The 9,003-nt window shown below is 45.9% G+C and overlaps 1 pseudogene; it reads left to right on the forward strand.

Moving 5' to 3' along the window:
• On the forward strand, positions 1–1,263 carry LOC138077110 (splicing factor 3B subunit 4 pseudogene; annotated as a pseudogene).
• The last annotated feature ends 7,740 nt before the right edge of the window (positions 1,264–9,003 follow it).

Below are 9,003 nucleotides of genomic sequence, written 5' to 3' on the forward strand. Positions count from 1 at the left end.
ATGGAGGTCGGGCCGATCTCTGAGTGGAACCAGGATGCCACTGTGTACGTGGGGGGCCTCAATGAGAAGGTTAGCGAACCATTGCTGTGGGAACTATTTCTCCAGGCAGGGCCAGTAGTGAACACAAATATGCGAAAGGATAGTGTCACTGGTCAGCGCCAAGGCTACGGCTTTGTGGAATTCTTGAGTGAGAAAAATGCTGACTCTGCCATTAAGATCACGGACATGACCAAACTCTACGGGAAGCCAACAGGGGTGAACAAGGCATCAGCTCACAACAAAAATCTGGATGTGGGAGCCAACATTTTCATTGGGAACCTGGACCCAAAGATTGGTAAGTTGCTTTATGATACCTTTAGCGCCTTTGGGGTCATCTTACAAACCCCCAAGATTATGTAGGACCCTGACACAGGCAACTCCAAAGGTTATGCCTTTATTAATTCTGTCTCATTTGATGCTTTGGATGCAGCGATTAAGGCCATGAATAGGCAGTACCTCTGTAACCACCTAATCATTGTATCCTGTGCATTCAAAAAGGACTCCAAGGGCGAGTGTCAGGGTTCAGGCACTGAACAATTTCTGGCAGCACAGAACCCACTCTCCCAGGCTGACCACCCTTGTCAGCTGTTTGCAGATGCAACCCCTCCTCTGTCTGCTCCCAATCCTGTGGTATTGTCATCAGGGTCTCGGTTTCCTCCATCAGGCATGCTTCCTCCTGGCTCCTTCTGAGTACTGCCTCCAGGAGCCCTTCCACCTGAGATACCCCCAGCCATGCCACCACCACCTATGCCTTCTGGGGCTGGAGGACATGGCCCCCAGTCAGCAGGAACCCCAGGAGCTGGACATCCCGGCCACAGACACTCACATCCTCACCCATTCCTACCGGGTGGGATGCCCCATCCAGAGATGGCTTAGAGGGAGCTGGCCCATCATGGCCCTCATGGCTTAGGGCGCCCCCACGCTGGGCTCCCTGGCTCTGGGGGGCAGCCACCACCTGACCACCACCTGGAATGCCTCATCCTGGACCTGGCCCAGTGGGCATGCCCCCCCCACCCCCCAAGGGCCTCTGTTTGGTTCTCCCATGGGTCACTCAGTTCCTACGCCTCTGCATGGTATGCATGGACCTCCTCCACTGATGGATACATTGGCCCTCCACAACCTCCACCCTATAGCTGCCAGCGGGGACCCCTCCCTCCACCCAGACCCACTCCCCAGCCTCCAGGTCCCCCTTGAGGCCCACTTCGAGGCCCTCTCCCTCAGTGATTTCTCATTGTCTTTCCTCCTGTTGTAGCCTCCCAATATCTGTTCACTTCCTTGGATCAACCAGAGTGGCTCCAGCTTCGAGGGGCTAAGGCACTAATCCCTCTCAGGCCTTTCTTTTGTAAGTGTAATTTTTTTCACAGGAGATTTTTTTTCCCCCTATATTTGCCCTAAGTGTTTTGCAAATACCCAGAGAAAATTAAACTAAACTCCTTGTTAAAAAAAAAAAAAAATCACAGTAATAATTGCCTCAGGTAAAGTCTACAGGCGGATACTAAAATTTAACCAGGCAAAAGTGTGAGGAGAAACAGGATGGTCTCAAAGTATTTCCCTCCAAATATTTACTAATTACAAAGGATGAGAAGGAGATAAACACGCTAAAAATGGAGAAGAACCCCAAGCAGAGGGGACACCATGTACAAAACCCTGAGCTGGCAGAGAGCTTGGGTGTTTGAGGAGATGGCGCACCGACCACCAGGACTTGGAAGAGAATCCTAAGTTGATTTCGAAGAGAACCCTAAATCCACGGCATCCTCCGTCACTGCATCTACCACTGCATTTCACATTGGTCCTCCCAACACCCCTACTCAATGGTGGTGAATAAAACCATCAGCACCTCTACCACCAGGCCAACCCCCCCCAAATGTAACAACAGAGTACAATCATGTGCTGCGCATGTCTCCTCCGCTTCCCAAATTCCTACATTGAAACATAACCCTCAATGGGATGCTGTTAGGGAGTGGGCCTTTGGGAGGTGATTAGGTCATGAGGGTGGAGCCCCCATGGAGATTAGTGCCCTGATAACAGAGACCCTGTTATGCTCCTCCACCCCTTTCACCACGTGAGGACACGGTGAGAAGTCAGTGTCTGTGAATCTGGAAGTGGGCTGTCACCATTCACTGAATCAGCCAGCACCTTGATCTTGGACTTCCAGACTTCTGAACTGTGAGCAGTAAATGTTTGGGAGCCTCCCAGTTTATGGCATTTTTGTTATAGTAGCCAGAACAGACGAAGACAGTATAGTCAGATTGTGTGAGGGCATGGGGCATAATTCACATCAGTGGTGAAATCAATCTCTCTGCTGCTCTTTTCCTTCATAAAATCTGATCTGAGAGGAAGAGGCCAGATTGGAAGATCTGTTCCTTAGCAGAGCATGTCTGTGAGAGAAGAGACACGTGCGGCAACATCCAGAGCAGAGCTTGAGATTAGGAAGCTTAGAAGAACCTGTTCTTTTAAGGAAAAAAAAAAAATAGTGCAGGGACTTCCCTGTTGGTCTAGTGGTTAAGATTCTGAGCTTCCAATGCAGGGGGCATGGGTTATATCCCTGGTCAGGGAACTAAGATCCCACATGCCACACAGCACAGCCGGGAAAAAAAAAAGAATATTGCGGGTGGGATGGGAGGAAAAAGAGGAAAAGAAGGATGTTCAGGGGATTTGGATGGAAGACACCAGATACACATTTATCAGTTGTTTGTATTGAAAACGGCTTCCAGATCCCAAGACCCTTGTAAAGTCTACCATACATTCAGATCCATGTCTGGATCTGTGTGTCCGTTGTGTGTGTAACCGTATGTGTGTCTAGATGAATCTATGTGCGTGTGTGTGTCTGTGAATGCTCTGTGTATCTCTGTGTGTCTGTGAACGTTACTATCTGAGTCTATGTGTATCTCTATAACTGTGCTTAGGTGTGTCTGTGTGCCTCGGTTTGTGTTTGTGTGTGCCTTTGTGTATACGTGAATGCTGGAAATCACAGCAAGTGGCTGAGTGCCTGCAGAGTGAAGACAGAGGATTTTCCACAAGACGCAGAGGGAGAACGGAAAGTCTACTGTGACAGGAAGCAGTTGAGGCCCAGGTGACAATGTCAGGCCCCGAGAATCTGTTGACATCTTTGCGAGGACACTGGAATTGCTCTGGGATTTGGAATAGGATTAGGGTGGCAAGTCAGGTCAGTACTGTGTAGAGACTTCAGACAGCAGGACTGCTGCTGCTGCTGCTGCTAAGTAGCTTCAGTAGTGTCCGACTCTGTGCGGCCCCACAGACGGCAGCCCACCAGGCTCCCCCGTCCCTGGGATTCTCCAGGCAAGAACACTGGAGTGGGTTGCCATTTCCTTCTCCAATGCTGGAAAGTGAAAAGTGAAAGTGAAGTCACTCAGTCGTGTCCGACTCTTAGCGACCCTATGGACTGCAGCCCACCAGGCTCCTCCGTCTGTGGGATTTTCTAGTCAAGAGTACTGGAGTGGGGTGCCATTGCCAACTACCTACCTCCAAATCGGCACCTGGCTTGTCGTGCGTTATTTCCATTTTGCAGCTGAGAAAACCAAGTCTCACTGCTATAACTTTCATGGCACCGAAGAGCCTCCAGAGGCCTCTGGGTGATTCGCCCAGGCCTGGAAACCCTGGAATTACCAAGGGAGGAAAGCACTCCACTGTCAGTCCTTCTGCTGAAGAAGTCTCTAGCTGGTAGTCCTTTAACACCTGGGCAACACCTACTAATATTTTGTAAAGAACATTTTTTCCTTTACTAATCAATCAACGGGTAACCAAAACATCACAGCTTCATCAGGCACACTGACTGAGAAAACACTCTCAAAGCTCTACATAACTAACTTCTCCAGAAACGTGATGTCACAACATTAGAACACCACCCTTATCCTAGCACCATTCTTGAATTAATTTGGCTATCTTATCAACATAAATATGATGGCAGGGAAAGTGTCAATTTCCCGTTTGGTAGACATCTTAATCTTTGTTACCTATTTTTGGAAGTGAAATAGGAAGTGTCCAACTTATTAGAAATTAACACTGAAGCCCTTTAGAGGTTTTAAAAAATTCAAGAACATTGTGATGTTGGAGGTACATCCAGGAGAGATGCTTCTTTTGTCTCCTTGCTTTTAAGTTTAAAAAAAATATTTATTTATTTGGCTGTGCCAGGTCTTAGTTGTGGCATGTGGGATCTTTAGTTGCTTGTGGCATGCACACTCTTAGTTGGGGCATGTGGGATCTAGCTCCTGATTAGGGAATGAACCCAGGTCCCCTGTATTGGGAATGTAGAGTCTTAGCCACTGGACCATCAGAGAAGTCCCCGCTTTTAGTTTTTATTTTGCAAAAATGCAAACCTATAGCACAGTTACAAGAACAGTAAAACAGACTCTCTTAGACTCTTCACCTATATTTATCAACCATTTACATTTGTGTCATTTATGCTTTCTCTCTCTGTGTATGTGTGTGTTAGTCGCTCAGTCGTGTCCAACTCTTTGTGACCCCATGGACCGTGGCCCACCAGGTTCTGCTGTCCATGGAATTCTCCAGGCAAGTATACTGGAGTGGGTAGCCATTCCCCTCTCCAGGGGAACTTCCTGACCCAGGGATTGAACCTGGATCTCCTACATGGCAGGCAGATTCTTTACCATCTGAGCCACCAGGGGACCCCAGAGGTATGTGTATATACACAAACGTGCACATACACACACCTTTTAAAAACCATTTGAGAATAAACTGCCAATATTGTGGCCTTTTGTGTGTGTGTGTGATCTTTTATTCATAAATATTTTGTATATCTCCTAAGAATAAGAACATTCCCTTACCTAGCAAGTATCTAAAATATAGTCCATAGTCAAAGTTAGTGAATTGTCCTAGTAAAGTTATTTCTACAATTTTTAATTTTCAGGTCCTGGATCCATTCCAGAATTATACACCTTTATCTGTTATTTCTCTTAACTCCCATTTAATCTGAAACAGTTCCTTAATCTTTCATGACTTTGACCAAACTCTGCCGCTACTTATTTTTTATTACATCTCTGTGTGTGGGACCTTAGTTTCCCAACCAAGGATCTAACCCACATACCCTGCAGTGAAGCGCGGAGTCCTAACCACTAGACCGACAGGGAATTCCCCAAACTCCTGTTTCAACAAAAGAGAAAACACAGAGCCTTGACTAGCAATAATGTCCAACTACGATGTAATCAATATTTGTTTTCTGAGTATTTTTCTTTCTGGCTATCTTCTATTTACGGCAAGTGACACTGGTTTCTTACTTGTATAGTAATACGTGATTTCTCTAAATTTTTTTCTTTTTAATTTAAGTGAACTAATGTAAAAGGAAAGATTAAAGAAATAATAGAATAGGTATGTAGATCAAGTCCGGGCTTCCTCAACCTCAGCACTGTTGGCATTTGGGGCTGGAAAACTCTATATCGTGGAATGGTGAGCAGTACCCCTGGTCTCTACCCACTGGCTGCCAGAAACAAATCCCACCCTCCCTCTGGCTGTGACAACCACACATGCCTCCAGACATTGCCAAAGGCCCCCTGGAAGGCAAACTCACCAGTGAAGAGCCACTCCTCCAGCCCAAATCACAAGAGCAGAGTGTGAGAGGCAGAAGTTTGGGAACCCTGGAGTACAGTGCTTGCCTCTATCCCATCAGCTCAGATGATGTTTACCAAGTGCTGCCTTGACCTAGGTGCTGGGGGCACAGAGATGACACAGTCCAGCTCTCCAGCAGCTGCTGTGAAGTCAGAAGTGGGCAGAAGAGGTCCAAGAGGCAGAAAAAGTAAACCCAAGAAGAGGGAGCTGGGAAAAACTATACCATCACTAGAATTAAGTCTCCTTAGGCCTCGTGACTCTCACAGCAGTTCTTCTGCCCCAGTAATTCTTTTCAAGACAATCAGATCATTTCAGCCCCCTGATTAAAAGGTTCCAGTAACTTCCCATCACATATAGAGTAAGATCCAAACTCCTTAAAGGACCCAAGAGACTCTGTGTGATCTAACTCCTGGCTTCCTATTCACCCTTCATTTGCATTGCTTCCCAGGATTCTCCTGCTCCAGCCTCTCCAGACTTTTTTCTCTCCCAAGATCGCACCATGCTCATTTCCAAATAAGACTCTTTGCTTTGCTCTGTCCTCAGATCTTTGCTGTGTTGGCCTGTAGTCATCAGCTTTCTGCTCATATGTCCCTTGCCCCAACCAGGAGCTCCCCCTCTCACTGTTCTGTTTGATTTCTTTTGTAGCACGTCCTGCGTCATACATTATTCGCTGGCTGACCAGACTTGCACTGGCAGCATCCTTCTCCTTAGTGACCATCCAGGTGGAGCTGGCCATCTCACCCAGATCTGGGCAATGAGAGATGCAGGCACTGCCCCTCTCCCATCTTCCTGATGAATCACGGGGGTGATGACTGGAGCTGTTCAGCCATTCTGTGACCATGAGGGAAAGACCAGGCAAATATTGAATTCTTGAGCCAAATAACCAGTACCAACAATCTCTTACTATCTTTTCCAGGGAGAAAAATAAATCCCTAGGGTTTACACCACTGTATTGGGTTATCTGGTGCAAGTGTTAGCCACTCAGTCGTGTACAACTCTTTGTGACTCCATGGATTGTAGCCCACCAGGCTCCTCTGTCCATGGAATTCTCCAGGCAAGAATGCTGGAGTGGGTAACACGCTCCCTTCTCTAGGGGATAGTCCTGATCCAGGGATAGAACCTGATCTCCCGCATTGCAGGCAGATTCTTCACTGTCTGAACCACCAGGGAACCCATTTGGTTATCTGGTACTTGCAGTCAACAGCATCCTAGCTGGAACAATTATCTGAAACAATTGTGTAGACTTTGCTGTTTTCTTTTTGTTCGCATTTTCCCCCTAGACTCTAAGTACCATGAGACAGAAGTTCATGTCTCTTCCTATTCACTACTACATCTTCAGCCCCTAGGCACCGTGCCTGACTTATGATATATTTTAAAAACTATTAAGCTACTTGTTCCTTCGCATATAAAATAGGGACAGTCATAATACCTTGAAAGACTATAAGGATTAACTGGGTCCGAACGTGTATAATGTTCAGAGCAGGGCCTGGCACGTAATCATCACTCAAAGGATTCCAATTATTTGTTGACTTAATGAACTAATTAATGTACAGAAGAAAGGATTCCTTCTCAATATGCTTGTGCAGCACTGTCCTTTGGCTTCCTCCTCTTCAAATGAAAGCTGTGTTTAGTTGGTGCTGACAAGTCAGGTTATTGATTAAGAAACATGACCGTGGCGGTTGGAAGAAATTCACACCATTTACTGTGAGCAACTGGATTAGCACCTTTAGGGGGTGGTGAGGGAGAGAGACATTGGCACACAAAACGGTAGAGTGCATAAAGCCTGGCATATTCCAAAGTTCAGGCCAGGAAATGCTGGAAATGAAATCTAAGATGAGAGTTTGCTGTTGTACACCGTGGGAAGAACAGTGCTGGGCTTTGCCACCAGTGCTCAACCAAAGCCATTCAGAGGTCAGTTGGAGGTTCTGTGCACAGAGATTCAACATAACCAAAGGGGTTCATTCATTCATTCACTCGTGCAACAAAATGCTTCTTAAGCACCTACTCTGTGCCCTGTAGTGAGGGATCTGGCAAGGAAACAGTGAGACCTGCCTTGCCTGCAGTGACGACAACAGGGTGATTCCAAAAGACCCCACAATGTTTCTTCCCCAATTGCCTTGTAACCATGTAGTGGCCAGTCCAAATTTCAGGGCCCCTGAATGCAGTGCACAACCAGTATAACCACTACCTAGCATTTTTCAGTGCTAAGCACTATGCTGAAACCACTTTACTAAGCACAGCAAAACTCATTTGGTACTGAACCTACTGAACACCCACGTTCTTCTTCTCTAGTAATTAAAAAACCCCTCATTTTTATTCAGAGTAACGCCAAAGAGCACATATCCTCAAATAAAATTGGCACCCAACTTTTGCTATTAGCACCCAAACACACATCCTAATGAATATGAGGCATTCTTTTATTTACTTATCACAAGTCAGTGAGGTAGGAGTTAATATTATCCCTTTTATACAGTGGAGCAAACTGAGGTTCAGAGAGTTTAAGTGATTTGCCAAAGGTTATATAGACATCTTGGAATGTGAAGTCAAGTGGGCCTTAAAAGCATCACTATGAACAAAGCTAGTGGAGGTGATGGAATTCCAGTTGAGCTATTTCAAATCCTGAAAGATGATGCTGTGAAAGTGCTGCACTCCATATGCCAGCAAATTTCAAAAACTCAGCAGGGGCCACAGGACTGGAAAAGGTCAGTTTCATTCCAATCCCAAAGAAAGGCAATGCCAAAGAATGCTCAAACTACCGCACAATTGCACTCATCTCACATGCTAGTGAAGTAATGCTCAAAATTCTCCAAGCTAGGCTTCAGCAATACATGACTGTGAACTTCCTGATGTTCAAGCTGGTTTTAGAAAAGGCAGAGGAACCAGATATCAAATTGCCAACATCCGCTGGATCATGGAAAAAGCAAGAGAGTTCCAGAAAAACATCTATTTCTGCTTTATTGACTATGCCAAAGCCTTTGACTGTGTGGATCACAATAAACTGTGGAAAATTCTGAGAGAGATGAGAATACCAGACCACCTGACCTGCCTCTTGAGAAATCTGTATGCAGGTCAGGAAGCAACAGTTAGAACTGGACATGGAACAACAGACTGGTTCCAAATAGGAAAAGGAGTACGTCAAGGCTGTATATTGTCACCCTGCTTATTTAACTTATATGCAGAGTATATCAAGAAAAATGCTGGACTGGGAGAAACACAAGCTGGAATCAAGATTGCCAGGAGAAATATCAATAACCTCAGATATGCAGATGACACCACCCTTATGGCAGAAAGTGAAGAGGAACTAAAAACCCTCTTGATGAAAGTAAAAGAGGAGAGTGACAAAGTTGGCTTAAAGCTCAACATTCAGAAAACGAAGATCAT

The sequence above is a fragment of the Capricornis sumatraensis genome, chromosome 3 (assembly GCF_032405125.1).
Source record: "Capricornis sumatraensis isolate serow.1 chromosome 3, serow.2, whole genome shotgun sequence".
Taxonomy (NCBI): domain Eukaryota; kingdom Metazoa; phylum Chordata; class Mammalia; order Artiodactyla; family Bovidae; genus Capricornis; species Capricornis sumatraensis.